Below are 23,068 nucleotides of genomic sequence, written 5' to 3' on the forward strand. Positions count from 1 at the left end.
CCACGATGGAGGAAAATCCTCAGAAGAAACCAACTAATCAGACCAAATGGGGGATCCAAACTACCCTCGAGTGCAGCTCTGAATTTGCAGGCCAACGAGTCTACCGACTAAGCTACATTGGTGGCTCCACTAAAAATATGAAGTACATGGCACTCAGATTATTAAATTGACAAACCTAAACAATTATTCATCAGTTAAGCTATAAAATATAATACATAGCAAGCAAGTTAATTCAATTTAAAAGTATAAACAATTCAATCAGTTGAAATATACAGAAATTGATAATAAATATCATGCAAATTACTTCACATTACAAGCATAAACAATTCATCACTTGTGGTATACAGCCTACTATTTAATTTACAGCACATACAATTCATCAGTTAAGCTATAGACCTACAGTCTACTATTCAATTTACAGCATATATAATTCATCAATTAAGCGAAACAAAAATATAGTACAATACATAGTAAAAATAATACACCTAATTTAATAACTGAACTTCTATGAAAATCTACAGTGGCAGTACTCATATTATCACAGGCCATGATTGTCTCAAATATTTACAAAGAACTGATATTTCAGAATCTCCCCATGCCATTTCTGAAATCTCAATGAAGATATGGATCATTGTCTTGACTGTTTAACTTTACACAGCTTTCAATCATCTGGTTAAATATTGGAGTGCAAGATAACAAATGACATCAACTGCTGAACACTTGGTATCAATCAACCAACAACTTCATTACATTAAAGGGAAAAAAAAACTGAAAGAATTAATTGTATATAGACACAACACATAAGACAAGGCCGCTTCAGAACAGTAATTGGCAAGGCTCTGTTGTTTTAGGATTCTTATGTAGATTCAATTTCACCTGAAAGAAAAAAGTAGCATCTATAAGTAGTAGTAGTAGTAGTAGTAATAATAATAATAATAATAATAATAATAATAATAATAATAATAATAATAATAATAATAATGACTGTAAAGTATGGAAATTAATATTGCAATGTAATATCAAAAGGTGATTTCACACCATCAACTCTTATCATTTAGTACAACAAATCTATTATATTCAGTTGCAATCACCAGTTCCTCCATTTTGTTGTTGGCTGATTTTTCACAAGTCTGCTATGATATGCAGCACTATCCATGACAATAACGCATTGCCCTAATGTTCTCAGGTCAACAACTGTGTTTGCACCCACTTCTCAACTACAGGGCTATTCATAGCACTATGGTAGTCCTGACTTTTCTTTCAATTGCATGAAAAAATTAAATCAGCACCTGCAATAAAAATTATACCTGGGCATATAATTACGTCACATGAATTCACAGCATTTAAATAAAGAAAATAAAACATAACATAACATGACATGAGATCCTCTTTGGTGAAAGGCTTTCCCACGTTTTTATTTAGTCACCAATTTTTATACCCTGATTTAAAAAATTACTCTTGCCAAATTTATGTAAAATATAAATCAATATAACTTACCGAGTATAAATCCACCTTTCGTTCCGGCATCTAATCTTCCACCCTCATTTGTTGGTCTATGAATAACACCATTCATGTCACTGGAAACTTCACCTGGTTTATTTCATGAATAAGTGGGTGATCCTACTTTAAAAAACAGAGAGAGAAAAGCAATTCACATTGACACTCTAAGAGACACAAAAATTTTAAAGACAGGAAAACCGTTCAAGAATTTTATAACTAACCTCTAGTTATAATATGAAACTATTAATTGCAAAACATGTTGTTCCCACCTGAATTCATTACTAGTAGCCTATATTAATTGCAATTTCATATTCCACATAAGTGTTAATCTATTTGTTAGTAAAAAATTCAATCATTCAATGTCTCACAATACATTGAAATTTACCATTCATAAAAATCCAAGTCTCATCCAAGAATACTACGGGTTTAGGGTTCTCACGCTCCACATTTCTTATATATTCTCTTAAAAACGAATAACATCACTTTCTCATACATGTGTATAAGGATCCCCTTTGCTCCATAGAAATTTCATCTCTTTCAAAATTTTTTTCACCGATGATAAGGATACTCTAAATAAATATGTTTCATAATCATCATTCATATGTTCCAGAACTTTTGCTGCTGTTAGTACTTCCCCTGTAACAGTAAATGAAAATTATGCCATATTTTTATACATAGGCCTATGACTAATATCAGAATTACATTGCATAAATCAACACAATAATTCCTGTAACTTCCCTACCTTTATGTAACTTGTCATAAATAAATCTCGCAATTGCATCTTTCGTAAAATCATCAGCATCAGTCACTGGATGTTTACGTAGTCTATGTTTTCCTGGTGTCACGAGTGGGGTCCCCTTGTGTGAATTTATCACTTTCGTGGCTGTAGTTAAGCCAAGCTGTAATAACAAACAATAACATAATACTTCTAAAAATTGTTATATCATAAAATTCATGCATGATACCAACATTTACAGCTATATGAATAGAAAATGATCAACATGTTAGGTTGGGTCTACGATAGGTTTAAGTAGGCTAATATTTAGGTAATTCTCCAGAAAAGCTACACCAAAGAAGGCATAATTTTATTTTGTTTAATTGATTTCTGTGATATTTACATAGTGATGAACACGTGGTTTTAGTGCACAGCCACAAATACTTTCAGCACAAAAATCCTTTGACACTTACCTGTATATTCTAATGCATTGTTGTAGTCCCTCCCTCAAACTTGTTACTAATTACCAATATAACATGCGAGAGGTCCAGGACGAAGAGAAATTGTTAGTTTCCCAGTAGTGCGTCCTCGTCCTCTCGAGTGTTATATCTTAACAAGTACTTTGGGTGGGGTAGCTTTTCTGAAGAAACACCATATTTAATATTACTTAGATCCAGTCACGAATAAATTATTCAGCCAGAGTCAACGTTCCTATGCTTTATAGAGTATGTTATATAGTTATTATATAAAACTGAATTATTTTTAAGCACCATAACAGGCCAACATTCATGTAATATTTGCTGCAATATCAAGTTAATAATTACAATATGACTTGTATTTTCTTCTGCCGATATGGCATGTAAATTGTGATCTGAACGGTTAATTTAATACCAAAAGAGAAAACTGGAAATTTACTTTCGTGCTGTTTGATTATTTGTTCGTCTAATTTGTAAATGTATTTAAGCTATCACTTACTGCAGTATTACAGTATCTTAAATGTATTTAGTTTGGCAATATGAAAATCACTGACTTGATTAAAGATATCGGCCTAACCTAAAAATTTGTTTTGTTTGACCACAATCATGAAATTATTAGTGCAAACTCCTAAAACTGAATACCACTTTGAAATGTATGCTTAAGAATACTTACTCCTAATAATTTTCCTATTCTGGTTGTAATTGCTGTCTCCGTTAGCATAATTCCTTCTTCATTATCTTCTTTCTTCAACTCATTATACACGTGAACTACAGATTTCTGAAGCGTACTCTGAATGCCACACATTTTCTTCCTTGGAGGAGTCACTGCAACACTATTTCATTTTTTTGACATAGTAATAAAAATCTAAACACGAAAGAAATTCATTAAAATTTGAAACAATATTTCTATCCATTACCCACGTGCATTATCACGCCCAAATATATTATATTTATTCGTACTTATCTGACTATTCTTGAATTATAACCACAACGCAACACATAAAATAACTATTATGTATTAATATTAATACTAATATTAATTAATTATTAATAAGTTCGAATTTCACTATCTTCCAGTAACCGGCTGAGAAATCTAGTACAATTTTAATTTCATGGAACTCCAGTACCGGCAAATATTGTCGATATTTGCCTCAGCTGCCAACATACCAGTTACAAAATCACTACCATTTATAGTATTTGTCAGTATCGAAATTCGAAACGAAGTTGGCAAAAGAAAATTCAACCTTCAAACTAGAAAATCACCATAATCCACTAGCATTTGTAGTAATGGGGGAAAAATGGTTAGGTTTCACCCTTAGGGTATCAAGTTACCTGGTCTTCCCTATAGCGGAAGGAAGGAAGGAAGGAAGGAGAGTGAAGGACGGTCTACGACAGGGATGAGACGATATTAGCTCCCAATCACGGTAGAAGAGCTCGACCTTGATCACGGGCGCATAGCGTATCCACTGTAACGTAGACAACAGGGATGTACATGCACATGCAGCGAATAAAGGCAGCAATTATTATAATAACTTGCGTTACTAAATTTCTGGCTATGTAATAGGGCTAATTATTCAATTATTTAATATACATGTACATATATAAACAAATCGCAAAGGGAAGGGTTTTTTAGGAACAAAAAGAGATGTAGGAAAAGTTAATTGTATGTAAACCATTTTCTTGTTAAAAGCAATGATTTATTATGTAAATACTTCACTTCATTGGTTAGGAGAAACTAATAGGGTCTACCTGCTCGACGTGTGTGATCTCTAAGTACTTTTGAGTATTTGTTGAAAAAATAATAACGACAATATTGATTGAAATAGAGTATATTGATTGTATGATTGTGAAAATGTAGTCCTTACTCTCCAGTCGTGATTATGTAATGAGTTTTCTTAGAGTGATTTGTGAGATGCACGTAACACATACAAAAAAGAAATTGATTAAATTAAGATATTGAGAGCCATCTTAATTTTTGGGGTCAATCATTTAAGGAGATATGTATGACTTTTAAAACTTCCACAATTTTCAGCCAAAAATTTGTGAAATTTAAACTATATAAACAGATCTATAATAATATCTGTACAAAATTTGGTGCAATTAGGTCTAATAGTTTTGAAATTATATTTTAAGTATATTTTATATTGACGTTACTAAAAAAAGCTCCTTGCATCAAAGTTTTCAAAATGTTTAGTTCATATTTGCTCAAAATCTTGAAAATAGTTATTGGAATAAAAGTGAATTGGCTTTTTGAGCTTAGTAATAGTATAAGTTTGATTGTCCACCTCTGCTTCGGCATGTGGGCGTGAGGCCAGCAGCCAGCTGGTCGGTCTAGGCCCTTCACGGGCTGTAGCGCCGCGGATTATTAATAGTATAAGTTAAAGTGCAATCAAAGATAAAATATTATTTCTAAATTAAAGAAACACGTAGTCTAATGAAAGTAAATATCCAGAAACAAGCAACAAATAAAACATCAACAATACATTTAAAATAAAGAAATAAAAGGAATCTAGATACAATCTACTGACCCAAATGTAAATTAATTTATCTTCGATGTCAATTCCGAAATCAATTTATTTCTCTCTTCTCCTGAATAATGTCTATATTTTTTTTAATGTTGCATCTCATAATGCCGTTTTATGTTGCTTTCTTTGCAAATGATATTTTTTTTACACAAACACTGGACTTCATCACCATGTGCGAAGCATAAATATTGTATCTTCCACTCTTCCTTGAAACTTTATTGTATGAGCGCTTTTGTTCCGTCATGATGCGCTGTGTTCTAAGATCTGTACAGCTGTCAAAAGAAAAAGTGGCCGCTCTCCTGTATCAAAGTTCCCTTCGGATATCTTCGCTACAATTCGGAGACAGGCGATGTTATATGTTGTTGGACCACGTTGCCTGATATCTACAGTTATAATTGAAGTATTCTGTGTGTTATTCGATAGCATAATGGTAGCGTTCAGGCCTCTTATTCATGAGGTCCTGCGTTCGACTACAACCTCGTGCTTTTTATGTCCTTTTTTGTTCTGTTTTTGAGAGAGACAAACTAGACATAATGGCTCCTTTCTCTTTTATGATTATTTTAGTAATTAACATCAGGTTCATTAATATATTATGCCATGACTTTATCATTATCATTATGATATTGTGGCTGCAAATGGAAAGAAAAAATATTTTATTCTCAATAAAATATCTTTCGTGGCATAAACATAAAAAATTTACTGGCGTCGGCCTTAAAACATTCAAACAATTAAGCGTTCAAAAAACAAATCAAAAAGCCACAATTCAATATTTAGTCTATCTTCCTCTTATCTCGATCATCTTGCAGTCGAGTGGGCATGGAATTGACTAGTCTTTGCAAATAGCGACTGTTCTTAGACACGATATTCCAGGCATTCTGAACATACACACATAAATGTTCTGTCCATGGGCAGGTCTTACATTGCAAACCCAGCAATCTCCAATCTTTCCTATTTTCTGCCTTCCTCTTAGTCTCCGCATATGATCCACATATCCTAATGTCGTCTATTATTCTTTTCAACCAGAGACCCAACCAATTCCTTTTTCTCTTTCTAATCAGTTTCAACATCATTCTTTCTTCACTCACTTTTTCAAACACAATTTTATTTCTTATTCTGCCTGTCCACTTTACACGCACCGTTCTTCTCCACATCCATATTTCAAATGCTTCAATTCGTTTCTCTTCATTTCGTCGTAATGTCCATGTTCTTTCCCCATACAATGCCACACTCCACACAAAGCACTTCACTAGTCTCTTCCTTAGTTCTTTTTCCAGAGGTCCGCAGAAGATCCTTCTTCTTCTATTAAAAGCTTCCTTTGTTCATGTTTGCAGTTTTCTTGGGAAGGACAGGCCTAAATGCGGTAACATCCCGTTGCTTTCCGCACACCTCTATCTCTTTCGCATCTTATCAAATTCCAAGGGGCCCAAGCGTGGAGATGAGGAGAGTGGATTTGACTAATTGGGCCCTCCGGACTTCACCGAAAGTCACGGCAAGGGTTAAAAATATTAATTCTATCAGGATGTTTGACCCGGTCAGAGACCGGGAAATCTCAATTAGCCTTTACCCCCCCGCATCCTGGACTAGCTTCTACGAATCATCAGAAGATCTTAGAGTGTGATTGGGCCAAATTTTCCAAACATGTTTCCACACTTTTGCTCTCGTAGCTCAGCGGACGAACGTCGGAATTTAGATGTCAACGTCTCAGGTTCAATTCCTCGTTACTCCTTTTCATCTTATTGTGGTTCAAGGTAGTATAATGTAATAATACAAAAAGAAAAACTAATACCAGTATTATGCAACTGGATTTTTCCAAACCTAATATTAAATTTATGTTATTTATACAGTATCACTAAAGAACGATAACAGAATATAAATGATAAATATCGGTTTGTTTAATTAATATATTGCAAAAGAACAATAACAATATAAATAACTTGAATACTGTTTTATAATGCTAATGAAGGAAAACAGAATATAAATGATAACTTGAATATTATTTAAATCGCTAAAGAACGATAACAATATAAAAAACGTGAATATTATTCATATCGGAATTTCACAGATTTATTACAGATGTATTTAAGAAATTGTAGAAGAATAGTAAATAGTAACAGTGTCCTATTTATTCTTCTTGGAGCCAAATTTGTAACTTTTAAAAGTGTGGTTACTATGTTGAAGTGTATGTGTTGTAACGGATGCTTGATTTGTTATGTATGTGAGTCAGTTATGAGATGCTTGTTGTCGTCGCAATGTCGTAATTATAATTTGATTGTGTTTGTGTGACTATTGTGTATTAATTTATGATGTATGGTACGGAAAGCTGCATATTTGTGTTATAGAAGTGTTACGTATGTGTGTTGTTAATGTTTTTGTATGTTACAAATTGATACCTGATATTTGTTTTGCAATCGCAATGCCTAATTTACGGATTGTTTATGTTTTGTTTACATCGCGTAAGCTAATTTAATTTTCTTTTCCATTTCTCTTTATGCTTATCTTTTTTGTGTATAAAACTATAGCCCTAACATACGGCTAGCCCCTATTGGAAATACAATAATAATTATTATTCATATCGTTATAATACGATAACAGAATACAAATGATGACCTGAATTTTATTCATATCTCTGAAGAACGATAACAAAATATAAATAACGTGATATCCATAAAGAACGATAACTGGATATAAATGATAATTTGAATATCATTTACATAGCTAAAGAAAGATTAAAAAATAAAATGAAAACTTGAAGAAGGCCCGAACCCACGACCTTCGAATCATTAAACAAGCACTCTACCGCTGGTCTACGAGGCGTAGGTATGGAACACTTTCATAGTTCCGGAACTGCTTGTACAAGCACATGCATCGTGTAGCATCGCCGCGACCCGAAGTGGACTTTGAAAATATTCGCTGTTCACGAGTGCGGCCACTTTTTTTTTTTTTGACAGCTGTACATCCTTTAGCAATGTTTATAGGTAAAAGAGATCCGCGCGCGTGCTGCGGGTATAAAATAGCTCTCGCCCGAAAGTACTACTGACCATCGCAAGACTGGTCTACGAGAAGGATAAAATCGCTTGCTTTGTGTGATCGAAGAGTTCGTTGTACTTACAGTTGTGTATTATTATTATTATTATTATTATTATTATTATTATTATTATTATTATTATTATTATTATTGTTATGTTACGGTATTTTATTAATATTAGGCCTATACTAATAGAAAATAATCATGAACATATTACAAAATCTCTGGAATGTAATTTTTTCACAGCCATTCTTTTTTTTTTATATACAAATTTTAACATGTGTTTAATTTTGTTTAATAAAAGATGTTTGTGTCATTATTATACTTACACAATAATTATACATACATATATAATTTTGTTTAATAAAAGATATTTGTGTCATTATTACATTTACACACACACACACACACACACACACACACACACACACACACACACACACACACACACACACACATATATATATATATATAATTTACCTGTTATATACATATAACAGGTAAATTAATGGAAACAATCAAATGTAATCACTAAGGAAAGGAAGTTCATGCATTTGCATATTTGTTCTCTATCGTTGTGTGAATAGGCTGAAAGATTATCTATATGAATCACAAATTTCTGAATAGAATGATATTACTTTTATCAGGACGAATAGAACAAAAAGTGTACGCACTTCTATGCTTTCCCAATGTCGGTGGCGGACCTGACAACTAGTGGCGCTTCGATCGCTTAGTTCCATCTGTTGTCTGAAGTCAGACATCTCGAAAATATATTTCTCGCGCGTTTAATGATGAAAGTTGCTAGGGATTGTTAACATGCTTTGTTGTTGAGTTATGTAGATGTATTCAATTTGTTATGCTTTGAATTAACCAGTGACAAAAGAATATTGTGTGGTGGTTTACAAAATAATTACAAAAATCCCGTGCTCTTTTGTTCCGGGTTATAGATCGGAATACAGTAGAAATAGTGTAACAAGACATTTTTTTTCATCTCCTAAAGAAAAAGATGAGTTTGGAAAGTGAGCCAGAACGATTCCGCTGAAAGATAGGCAGCTTTCGGTAAATAACCGATCAGAATGTTTTAATATAGAACGTCATAAGACAGAAATAACGCGAGTGCGTTGAAAATTACAACCAAGTGTTGTAGCCTATTGTAGCCTACCTCACATTTTCCCCAATTTACCGAAATTATGAAATATATGAAAATAAACGTTGCGGAGTGGTAATATTCGATTAGGTCAAATTGAGAGAAGAAATTCAATTTAATAATTATTCCCTTAGAGTGGACGTATTTGTTGATTTCGGAGATCTCACGTCTGATCTCCAAAAGAAACAATTAGCAAATCATGCATTAGTATTTATGCAAGATTGGATTCAACCAATTGCTATTTACGCTAGCAGAAACGCTACTCCAGGTGATATTCTCGTTAAAATTCTTATTCAAGTTATACTACAATTAGAGACAGTTGGGACGAGAGTACTCGGTTTCACTTGTGATGGCAGCCAAACAAATAAAAAGGCCTGGAAATCTTTAGAAATCAATGGAAAAAAATTTCAGCACAATGCTATATTCCTAATCCGTCCGACGAGAAAAGGAAGATGTGGGCATTATCAGATTTTGTGCACATATTGAAATGCATAAGAAATTATTTCCATGATAAAGTCGACCTCTCTTACAAGGAGAAATACATCAATTTCAGTTTTTATAGGAGACTTTTTGAGGAAGATTTATCTGGATGTGCCGGTCTTAGGGTTTGTCCCAAGTTGACAACAGCACATTTAGATCCTTCGTCCTTTCAGAGAATGAATGCCAGACTTGCGTTCCAACTCTTCAGTAAGTGTCGCCAAAGGTCTCAAATTTTATCGTGAAGTAGGATCATTGGGTTTCGAGGGCAGTGAGGACACTGAAGAATTTACAAGGCATTTAAACTGCATTTCCGACGCATTAAATTCACACACTCCTGCCAAGGCTCTTTATAAAGACTCTTCTAACCACAAATTCCTTATTGACTTTCTTCAATATCTCAGAACTACAACCAACACATTTGCTTCTGGTATAACAATGGAGTCTTTAGTAGTAACCTTGCAGAGTACCTTAGAAATGAGTGAATGGCTCTGGAGCAAAGGATACAAATATGTCCTAACAGGGAAACTCACCCAAGACGCCTGGGAACGTCACTTCGGAATTTTACGTTCACTCAGTTCAGATGACCATCCTTCGACGATAGATTTCCTCCATATGCATTTATTACAATGTATTTATGTCCCTGCAAAGCAGGTCCTTGACATTGTAGGAAACTGTGGACCGAAAAGTGATAAACTACCCTCATCTTTTGTGAACCAAATGCGAGCATTAGCGCGAAATGCGGAATTACGTAGTTAAGAAGTCTGTAGAAACTTGTATAAAAGAAAAAAATTGTTCTTTGTGAAGAAATGCATGGTCAAGGCTGGGAAAGTGCTGTGCCCGAGTTGGTAAATATATACCACTTCTGCCGTGTTGATTGACAGATGTTTAGTGTATCATGTGGCAGGTTATGTCGTAAATCACTCCTCTAAGTTTATTGCGTGTACCCTCTGTGTCCATCCCTTCGAAAGAAAAGTAATGTGTCTAAACATTGTGCAGCTCTCACCCAAATCAAGAACTACGGATCCGGTAGGAACGACAGTTTTTTAACCCATCCCTCCCAAGCTTTCATAGCGTTTCAGGTCCCATTGTATTTTCTGTTACGAACGTTCATAATAGTATTGACTGAGAGAAGGCTATTAATTATGAATAAGGGACTATGCAGGTATTCCTAAAGTTACGAATAGACTGTTAAATGGTAAAAATTTGCTTTTAAAAAGGACTACATTTAGCGTAACAAGAACTGTGAACTTCCTCCAAGTCAGGACCCTAGCGATAGAAGCGCCGCGTTGCGGCGGACCCGTGTAAACTCGCTGAGTGCGTACACTATTCCTTCTATTCGTCCTGCTTTTATTGTGCATAAAAGTGCATATTTTGCCTTTATTTATAAAAGACTCATATTTTAACATTTATGCAGAGAAACTGCATATTATGTATGTTTATTTGTCTTTCCCTCATTTTTAAAAGGTGTTAACTCGTAAACACGACTAATTTATGTTTATGAATTTTGAACGTAACGATGACGCCCTCATAGGGAGCCTCTCAAGTTAGCAATTGGTATTCCTTTACTGCAGTCTTTAGCAGATTCCGATAGAACAATATCCTGTTTAACATCAGTTCCAGGAAATGTAGGAGATAAAGTGAACGAGAAAACAGTAAATATTCTTTCCAAAAACCCTGACTATTATCAACTTAAAGAAATTCAAGATATTCTCGAAGGAAATGCACCCCAAAAAGCAACAAAATTTTCTATAGAACATTTCACAGCTTTTGTGCAAGCCCCTCTTACTTCTTGTGACGTAGAACGAAGTGTTTCGCGCTACAAAGCTATGCTGAGAGACAATAGGCGAAGAATGACAACAGAAAACATACGTCACTGCTTAGTTATAAACTGTAACAGCATAAATGGAGCATTCAGCAATGAGGCAAGCATTTATTATTCTGTTAAAATAATCTCAGACTGATAATGCATATTTTGTAGCATATTTATCTATTTTTACGGCATAAATGCATACATATTCTTCACTTTTTTAGGGCATGAATTTCCTTTCCCTGGTAATGACATAATATGTAATTTTATTTTAAAGTTCAAGGGGGGAGTTTCAACCCCTGTAAGCCCCTCGTTGCGTACGCCCCTGTAACTGACCTATAGCTCTTGTACTTGGAACATTTTATGTATCGCGTACGATCAGTAGTTCATGGTCAGATACGAATTGTAATAATTGGAGTTGTGATTGTATTGTAGTGTACACAGACGAAGAAGAACGCAGTTTATTAATATTTGTTATTTTGTAAATTCATACACTTTCACCTACCATATCCGATGGAATGCATTGAAAATAAATACCGAATGATGTTTTTGTAACTGTACGTTCAACTGCTGCAGCGATGGTCAGGTAGCTAGCAGATAGCTATGGGGCAGTGAGAGAGCCTAGATAAGCTGCGCGGACAGTATTCTAATGCTCATGCATGCGTCAGAGTTTGTTCAGTTTTCTAGTATTTTAGTGACATTTATGTATGTAACTTACAATCTAGGCATATCCGAACTTGGATTCCTATTCTCAAAATACCGTAAAAACCCTTTTTCATGCATCATATTCCTATTGCACAGGGAGCAGGAGAACTGTAGGAGCAGACCAATAACTCGTCCAAATCCACAAGATTTACTGATGACAGAGTTTCGTCTGCCATTGATTGCTACTGTAATGTTTGTACACTCTGTTTACGATGGAATTTGTTTATGGCTCAGCAGATGGAACTGCAGAGGCGGAATGCAGCATTTATCCGACCGACAATAAAGTAACATAAACATGACACTTTACCTTTGTAACGTTATTTATTTGAATTTCGATGAAATGTTCGAAGTGCTTCAGTAAAATTTGTTTATAGAATTTTGTAACTTTGTATTGAGGGTTATTGCATCCTCACTGCTATGCGTGGCGTTAATTTTAGAATCTTAACAGAAGTTTCATTACTACATTTTCGGATGTTTCGCTGAATCGTAACATTGGACATCACTCTGTAGACACTGCATTGTTGTGATTTTTGTAAGAGTTATTACCATTTTGTTGGTAATATTTTCTTCTTCAAAGAGCTTTGTTGGCTAATTAGTATTTCAGTAATGTTTTTATTGGTTAAAGTTTATTATTTATGACTATCCATACATAGAAGAGTGAATCGAGGGGAGATGACTATCGGGGGAAGATGCTTATTTCCTCGTAGTTTCACATTCTTTCAAGAGAGAACGCCATGCGCATGTCTTCATGATCACTGAGACAGTTGAATGTCTGTAGAGTGGAAGCTAACTCATTTTACCACGTGTTCTTGTTGTGAGAAGAAGAAAAGCAAGAAAACAGTTCATTTTTCTGCTATAAAATAATTGCAGAGGTATGTTAAAATTTTAATACATGCTTGAATTCGTAATAACTGTCAAACCTTTGTAATGGATATTGTAGTAAAGCACAATACTGAGACGTAAAAATAGGCGTTTCATTATTTTAAAAATGGATTAAATGTTTGAAAGTCAGTATTTATTTATTTATTTACTTACTTATTTATTTAATCTAATGCTATAGACAAACTGAACATTTATGGTCCGGCTACCCAATACAATGATTATCCATTTGATCTTGTCCAGTATTCCTAAAGTGAAATATAGAGGTATGACAACGGAAAATTAGTAATTTTTTTTACATAAATCACACATCACTGAAAAGATGAATGAAACATTGTTATTTTTTAAAACATTGTCAAATTTGGTAAAATGTTATTATTGTAATTTTGCTAATTGAATAGTGTAGCCAAATAATAACTCACTGCTTAAAATAATGCAACCAATTAAGCAATGTAAAATCCTGCCAGATTTTCGGCTGTCAGCTGACAACACTATATTTTCCGGCTTTAAGAAATTGAAATGTGCTAGAATCAGCCTGAAATCTGAGTTTGCTACACTGAATGTATTGTTAAAATCGGGCACTCACAGTTCGCGGACGTAGTTGTTCCCAGTGTTGTCACTAGGTAGCAAATGCACAGCAGCGCAGCGCACGCAATGAGAAAAGAACCTGAACTGTCTCAGCTGGTGGGCAGTTTAGCCCTCGAACTGTGATCACCATTTTAAGAGCTGTTTAATCACAGGTGTGACCGCGATTTTTCGATCATCGTGATTAAATCACAGGTCAGTGATTTCCTGCTCATCACTAGTCTGAGCTGATGATATATATATATATATATATATATATATATATATATATATATATATATACACTAATCACATTTATTTGTGCATGTCATCAGCAATGATAGACACACATCAATAGCTGATCCACAGCTGATAATTCTTAAATCTCGGATATTTATGGTAGTACTGTCTGTATGTTTTTATGCTTTTCGAAGACGTCCTTAGACTATATTTTGACGACAAAACAAAAATGGCATAAGGATATTAAGATAAAGTCACTGAGATTACATTTAGTTGCGGCAAAATTTTAAATTAAATTGACTCGGGACCTAAGTTCATGTAGTCCCCCAAATTTGTGTATGTCGGTCACAGAGTATAGATTATCACATAGTTTTGCCCATGTGGAACAAATTACATAGAAGGCCTGGCTTAAATTTCTGTAGAACACAATTTTCAACTCGCCGACTTTATCTAGACGGAATGACGCATGTTTTCCGGACGCTAAATGAATTGCTCGCCGCTAATGGCGCCCTCAATCATCAGGCTCGTCTCCGTGACCGAGATAAGCGCCGTGCCTCGCAGGCAACTTCTCCGGTAGCATTGCGATGGCTCCGTCTTGTTTTTCCAGCACACGGATGTTGATTTTCAAGTTTGTCATGCATTTTATTAAATGGTATTTAGTGTACCATGTAATTACATCAGATAGGCTCTGACAGCTAAGTCAAGAGAATAACGATCATCATTCCGCAAACTAAATTTCGACAACCGGCCACAATGAAGAGAAACTTGTGGCGGACAAGACGGGGTGGGGGAGAAGAATACGAGATTTTTCGGAGGTCTTATCTACTGCTTCACTCAGTTACTTTTACAAACATCCTTCATTTACGTTGATTCTCATAACATCTCATTTTTATGAAAAATTGCGACACGGAATAGTATAAAGTAGGTTTACAAGCGAAACATATGAAGTCAAAAATATTACTTCTGAGGAAAAGGCGTTTATAATGTGTCTTTATATATATATGTATGTATGTATGTATGTATGTATGTATGTATGTATGTATGTATGTATGTATGTATGTATGTATGTATGTATGTATAGTATGTATGTATGTATGTATGTATGTATGTATGTATAGTATGTATGTATGTATGTATGTGTATATATGTATATGTGTGTGTCATTCAATAATTAGTGGCAACAATGTTTGTATGTAGCGCTATCAACGATAAATGATGCAAACTGATAACAATGAGAAAGAAGAGCATCTGATATGTGTTATCTGTGAGTTTGAAGACAATAATCTCTTTTATAAGATATTTCTAGTGAGTTTAATTTGTAGACAGTTATCTGTACTTACTTACTGGCTTTTAAGGAACCCGGAGGTTCATTACCGCCCTCACATAAGCTCGCCATTGGCCCCTATCCAGAGCAAGATTAATCCATTCTCTATCATCATATCCCACCTCCCTCAAATCCATTTTAATATTATCCTCCCACATACGTCTCGGTCTCCCTAAAGGCCTTTTTCCCTCCGGCCTCCCAACTAACACTCTATATGCATTTCTGGATTCGCCCATACGTGCTACATGCCATGCCCAGACTGTTATGTGTAGCGCTCTAAAATGTTTAGCAAATACGAACAAAGATGCTTCATTTAAATTCACATTCCAAGAGGCAAGAATGTTCGACAAAGCCATACAGCATTACTGGAAGCTTGTGGTAGAGAGACTTCATCATATCGTACCTTGGCTAGGAGGGCGCATGCATTTCACAGCGGGGAGGAAAATGTTCATAAAAACGTGGAGCTGGCAGACCGTAATCGGCAAGTGAACGCTGTAAGAGCGCTGCTGGAAGAACACCGTTGTTGGTTATGATTTTGACGGAATCCTTCTCACTCATTCAGTTCCTGTCGGAAATCTTGTGAATGGTTCATAGTACAGTTACTTTCTGGAACACCATTTACAACCAGCGGTGCGCCGTAAACGTCCAAATCTCCTGAATTCTCATCCTATTGTGCTATATGATGGTGCTCGCTCTCACGTAGCTGCCCCTGTGGTTAATCTACTTTGCAGATGGAACTGGGAAGTTCTGGAGCATCCTCCATACTCTCCAGATACGAGTCCATCTGATTCTGATCTTTTCTCGAAAATGGAATTACCACTTAGAGGAGTTCGTATTATAACCAGACAGACAATTATAGCAGCAGTAGAGTAGTCTGTTCGAAGATTAGTACAAGACGCTGTGGATGGTATCCGTCGTCTCCCTGAGGTGTGAAGGCGGGTTCTTCATGTTGGAGTAGATTACTTCTGAGCACTACAACAATATGACTGTTCCAAAAATGTTTTCTTTGTTGTTAATTAAAATGTTGCCACTAATTATTGAATGACCCATGTATTTTTACTTACACAAAGCTCTTTGAAGTTGCAACGAAACTTTTATAACGCTGTATAAGGATGTAATTTCTATGTAGTTTATATTTTTTCAAAACGGATAGCGGGGTGGGGAGGGGAACGGCTAACAGCGGAATCCTAATTGAATTCGGGCGCCATACAGACTCAATAGAATGCAAGGTAACAGTTTTAAAGTACTACCCGAGGATTGTGCATGGAGATCAGTCTCTTATTAGAGCGGTCTGTTGTAGGAAGCAATTCGAAAGGAGAGACCAAGTAACCTGGGCAGGTAAAATACGAGAGGGTTGGAGGAAATACGCATGGGATTTATAATCGGGGAAGGTTGCAGGAACAAGCGAAATGTCTGGCGGGAAGTCGAGAAACGCCTGAAGGACATAGGCAAATAATACAAGGGGAATATAGGGATAAGGTTGCTCTGGAGATTCAATCGATGATCAAAACAAATTGGGAAACCGAGTTATACCTCTATGGAGGAAGCAGAGAGGGCAGGTTGGGCTTAAACTGTTTTCGTCTAGGAGCTTGGAGGCCACTTAAAATAGTCAATGAAAAGGGGGCGAGAATATGTCCTCTTTGCGGTAGAGGTGAGGCATCACATCATATTTTGTCGGAGTGTGAAGCCACAGAAGCTCTGGGGAAACGATTCCTGCGAAAGTCCTTCATTACATCTGGCAGGGGGCACCTGGCAACATACGATATATTAAATAACGATAATTTCTTTGAAATAATGGGAAAATTTATGGCAAAAGTTCGACAGCTGAGGGGGAGGGGGCCGAGGAAATAAGGGGAAGAGTTATTTATTGTGTTGCAATGGGCAGTATTGACACTGAGGATAATGTTCCTTATGTATTTATTGTGTGTTTTTTTAATTTGTTTTTATAGCGTGTTTTTATGTGTTACATTTATATTTATTATTTGGATTGTTTATTGCAATTGTAATAAGGAATTGAATTTAATTGTTTATATATGTTTCACTGATCTGAAAATTAGAATTTATAAAACAGTTATATTACCGGTTCTTCTGTATGGTTGTGAAACTTGGACTCTCACTCTGAGAGAGGAACATAGGTTAAGGGTGTTTGAAAATAAGGTGCTTAAGAAAATATTTGGGGCTAAGCGGGATGAAGTTACAGGAGAATGGAGAAAGTTACACAACGCAGAACTGCACGCATTGTATTCTTCACCTGACATAATTAGGAACATTAAATCCAGACGTTTGAGATGGGCAGGACATGTAGCACGTACGGGCGGATCCAGAAATGCATATAGAGTGTTAGTTGGGAGACCGGAGGGAAAAAGACCGTTAGGGAGGCCGAGATGTAGATGGGAAGATAATATTAAAATGGATTTGAGGGAGGTGGGATATGATGATAGAGACTGGATTAATCTTGCACGGGATAGGGACCGATGGCGGGCTTATGTGAGGGCGGCAATGAACCTTCGGGTTCCTTAAACGCCATTTGTAAGTAAGTAAGTAAGTAAGTATATATGTTTCACTGTGTGCTTTTTCATGTCTTACTTTTTCGATATGAAATTGGATTACTTGTAATTGTGATAATGATAATGATAATTAATGTTGATAATGATAATTAATGATAATAATAATAATAATAATAATAATAATAATAATAATAATAATAATAATAATTTTTTGGAATTTGAGCCAGTTCAACGCAAGCCGTCTAAAATATGGTTTCAATAACCATTTATGACTGTCGTAATTGCTTTGAGTTTTGTCTGGAAAATACTCAAAAAGTTGTTCAAAATTGAGGCGCTCAGAATAATAACATCGACCCCAACCGAAGTTCATTTTGAAAAAAAAAATACATTTTACGTTTGTTTTTAAAGCTCTGTGAATTTTTATGTTAAGACTTTATTTCTTCAGAATGTGTTAAATATGTTGTGTAAAGTTTACCTGCAAATTCTTTAGCCTTTGTCGTCTGATTTTTGTGCCTTTCATTTAAACAGAGTGTATGAAAATTAAAAAAGATAATTATGAATTTTCTTTATTTATATATCGAATTAACTACTCCAACTCCATTTCCATACTTTCACATTCGTCTGCAACTTTAAAACTATCATGAATAAGATTTTTATAAAAATCATGGTAGATGGATGGTATATATTTTCATATTTTAATCAGATCATTGGAATTTGTCTTTCTTTGCTCACTGTACTGCAATTTTGCAAATCAGGATTATTATTGTTCTACAATAATGGATGTAGCCTTACGTAAAATCAGAGGAAAACCATCAACATTTTTTTTTTCTGAAAACAAATTTGGAACTAATACTTACTTACTTACAAATGGCTTTTAAGGAACCCGCAGGTTCTTTGCCACCCTGACATAAACCCGCCATCGGTCCCTATCCTGAGCAAGATTAATTCAGTCTCTATTATCATATGCCACCTCTATCAAATCCATTTTAATATTATCCTCCCACCTGCGTCTCGGCTTCCCCAAAGGTCTTTTCCCCTTCGGTCTCCCAACTAACACTCTATATGCATTTCTGGATTCGCCCATACGTGCTACATGCTCTGCCCATCTCAAACGTCTGGATTTAATGTTCCTAATTATGTCAGGTGAAGAATACAATGCGTGCAGTTCTGTGTTGTGTAACTTTCTCCATTCTCCTGTAACTTCATCCCTCTTAGTCCCAAATATTTTCCTAAAAACCTTATTCTCAAATACCCTTAATCTCTGTTCCTCTCTCAAAGTGAGAGTCCAAGCCTCACAACCATACAGAACAACCGGTAATGTAACTAATTTGGAACTAATATTTAAAAACAATATGAACAAAATCTTCTCTGTTCATTTTATAAAGAGTGAAAGGGCTTTTTACTCTGGATCCTTTAATAACATCACAGCATTGTTCGTGACTGTACACACAGTGCATCTTCCTTTTTTTCTTCTCAATAGCTGCAAAATCCCTATCGATGTCATGCATGAGTGTCCTCTTACAAGGACGATTGAATCGAAAATTTTCTTTTTTACTAAGTAAATCCAAAGGGCAATATCAAAAGTTTTGCTTTGTCCAGTAAAACTGCAACGTTTTCATAATATGTGCGTTCGTTAAGTCTGCAATATTCGACGGGCTGATCAAGTAACATCATCCCTCGAAATGTTGTCCTGGCTCCGTCTAGAAGATCGTAGGAAAATTCACTGTCTTTCTCTCCTCTTTCACATATTGCATTTCTCCACTCCGGCCAATCTTGCGTCTCGTTTTCAAAACTTATGCACCCATTATAATCTAGACGCACGATCAGAACACTCCTCAATATATTATCCATTCCCTTCCACTGAACATCCTCATATTCATCTTCTTTCACTGTGGCTATTCTTTGACTTCGGAATTTCCTACCGAGTAATGTCAGAGATTGTCAGACATCAAACCAATTTAAGAATAGACTAAGGAAATATTTTCCAAATAATTCTTGTTAACTAATATAGCTGTTACAAGTTTCTCAATGTTTAATGATCACGGAATAGATATTTAAATTATCTCATTATTATTATTATTATTATTATTATTATTATTATTATTATTATTATTATTATTATTATTATTATTAAAACAGTTGGTGGCACGCCATCACGCCATGAACTTTGTGGTGGACGCAAACAAAACGCCACACAGTGGGATAGGCTTATGCCATTTCTGAGAAAGTTTTTTTTTTTCCGCCAAGGACTAATTTTCAATGTGGAATATGAAAGTTTCGGCATATTCCAATTAATTTCATACTTCACCGTATGAAAGGTAAGTAGCAGGAGTATATAGTCGTACATCTATCTCAAAATTCGAGCTGGGATGGGATCGATCTGCCGTTATTATTCTGGCGCCTCAATTGTGCAAGCATATTTGCTTGTCAGCAAAACAAAATTCAGTATTTATCGTATCATGCAATGTAGCATTTATTAGTTGTCTTTAGGCGCTATACACGCAATTGACAAAGTCAATATTAAAAAATTGCAGTACATAGTACATTGTTAAAAATAAATTACATATTAATATTTTATGAATTAAAAAAATAAAAAATTATTGATTTGAATAAACGAATGCTTTACTAACCATGTGTATCATTTAGTTTTAAAAGCTTTACTATTTAATAATGTTTTAAATATTCAGGAAAATTTTATAAAATTTATTTCCAAGATACAAGTAATTATTATTGGCCTTGTTTAATCTAAAATCAGACATATTTACTTCTGATTTCGACCTGATATTGCAATGGTTTAGGGCCTGTGTCACAGCCGAGAAATCGTGTACAAAGATTAAAAATAAAATATCTGATATACAAGAATTATAAATAGTCAAAATATCTAAATCGACAAGCAATGGTCTACATGGAATTGAATGATGACGCTTTGTAATTGTCTTCAGTATTTTTTTTTGCAATAAAAGAATTTCATTAACCTTGCTAACACCTTCCCAGAGAATTAATCCACATCTTATAACCGATTCAAAAAAGGAAAATACATACTCTTGACATAGGAAGGGTGAATACAATCTTTTAAATTTCGAATTAAATAAATAACTTTAGATAATCTATTCTTCACATAATCAATCTGTGTTATCCAAGTTAGTTGGCTATCAATATGAACACCTAAAATTTTAATACCAATCTGACAGAAGGTTATTAAATCACAAGATAAACGTTTCAAAGTAAATACAAGAGTAGCAGTTTTATCTTTATTTAGAAGAACACTATTGGCTCTTAACCAATCAGACGCTTTTGTCATTATTGATTCTCTCGCTTGTTTGAAAATTCTTAAGTCACTGCCAAAAGTAACAAAAGTAGTGTCATCTGTAAACATTATAGTCTGAGTAGGAATATTGCTTGATAAATCATTATAACAACAATAAGAAATAATGAGTCCAAAACAGAGCTCTGAGGAACTGCGCTATTTATATTATTCATTGAAGAAAATTCACCATTTACATAAACCATTTGTTTACGACCTGTCAATGAAAAACATAAAAATAAAACTTATCAATTAAAATATTATGATCAATGGATCAAAGACTTTACTCAAATCACAAAAGGTTGCTAAAACATAGCTCCCATTTTAAAAAATGTGAAGTATTATGTCCACTAAAACTTTTTATCATATCTACAGTAGGCTACATTTACCCTCAGTAAATTCATATTGCTCTTTGTTAAATAAATCGAATCGTTTGAAAAAGAAATTTACTGGTTTAAAAGTTACATACTCAATAACTTTACCTATTACTGGTATTAGAGATATGGGTCGATAATTAGTAGATACATCACAGATATTACCTTCTTGTGCACTGGAGCAGCCTACGGTACGTAGCTAAATTTTCTGTGACTTCTTTACATTGAAATGAATCAATTTTTTTTTTGTCAAGTGATATCGCCCAGAAATCAAGTTTCCTTATACCTCTGTCGATTTGATCTTCGACTGTTAGTATGCTAACATCTTGACCTTGCAGACTAATATTAAAAGTGCTTAAGTATTCGAAAAATATGTCAACAAAGAAGGCCAGTCTAAGAAGGGAAAGAGAATTGTAAAATAGTTGGTGTGTATTGTACCAACCCAGAATCGTCTTTTCAGTAGGTGCTGCATGTTGAAACTCCCGTCTGAAGGTATCCTGAACTCTCACTACACTCCTTGTGCTATGGTATTCCAATACACATTAATTACGTTCGTGTGAGTTCGCCATGACTCTCTAATGCTGCAGAATTCACACTGACTTGAAATTCACACCATTTAACAGAATTTGCTTCTGTCCAACAATGTCACAATGACGAGTGAAAGAGAGGGAACAGCGTCTTTTATTTTCTTATGGTGCTATCTACTGTTTCCCCTCAACAATTACAATATTACACATCCCCTGAAATTCTTTGAGACGTTCTTTCTAAGGGCACCTGTATGAATTTCATAATACTCATATGTAGTTACAAAATTATAGCAGTTTATAATCACGGAATGTTTCAGTGGACACACTGTATTATTTTTCTCTATAGGTTGGATATGATGGTTGAGACTGGATTAATCTTACTCAGGATAGGGACCGATGGCGGGGTTAAGTGAGGGCGGCAATGAACCTCCGAATTCTCTAAGAGCCGTAAGTAAATATTGTGTTTCCTTTAGAGTAACGTATTTTTATTTATCTGCATTCACTTTGATGGGGGTATATGAAGCATTCTAATAAGTCAAATATTGAATGTGGGCTCCATAATAAAAAGAGGGAATAAAAGGCGATTTAACTCCTAAGAGAAAAGGCAGGCTTATGCTATAGAGTAGGATGGGAGCAATAGAGTCCGAATATTATGTCTTTTCATTCTTGAAAATAAACGCTATTTATTGTACATGGACATCATTTTATTTTTACTTCAATTTTTATTGTACCTGAGTTTTTGAATATATTTCACTCCCACCCCCTTCTACTAGTAAACTTGCATCCGTCCTCCACACAGAACCAAGGCCGCATATGCAGTCAAAGTCGTCTTACGGTCATAGTAAACAGTACTGAATTAGTGAGTATAGTACGTTCCAGAAATATGGTCGCGTTTTCCAGTGAAAAAAGAGTATTGAATATTGAAACATATTTTCGCACAGGTACTGTGCGTCCTTTTGCTTATGTCGC

General features: G+C 34.9%; 1 protein-coding gene and 1 long non-coding RNA gene across 3 annotated transcripts in view; both read right to left on the minus strand.

Moving 5' to 3' along the window:
• The window catches only part of LOC138709260 (organic cation transporter protein-like), a 343,326-nt gene that overhangs the window by 198,398 nt on the left and 121,860 nt on the right, over nt 1-23,068 (minus strand). The gene's annotated exons all lie outside the window — the stretch shown is intronic.
• Nucleotides 949-3,997, minus strand: LOC138709259 (uncharacterized). Of its 2 annotated transcripts, XR_011334891.1 has the most exons (5): nt 3,365-3,997; nt 2,243-2,399; nt 1,886-2,136; nt 1,498-1,623; nt 961-1,289 (listed from the first exon to the last, which is right to left on the minus strand). It is a non-coding gene; the product is annotated as an uncharacterized lncRNA (long non-coding RNA). The 2 variants fall into 2 exon arrangements; XR_011334890.1 differs by having other exon boundaries at nt 949-1,623; nt 3,365-3,992.

Source organism: Periplaneta americana, chromosome 11 (assembly GCF_040183065.1).
Source record: "Periplaneta americana isolate PAMFEO1 chromosome 11, P.americana_PAMFEO1_priV1, whole genome shotgun sequence".
Lineage (NCBI taxonomy): Eukaryota > Metazoa > Arthropoda > Insecta > Blattodea > Blattidae > Periplaneta > Periplaneta americana.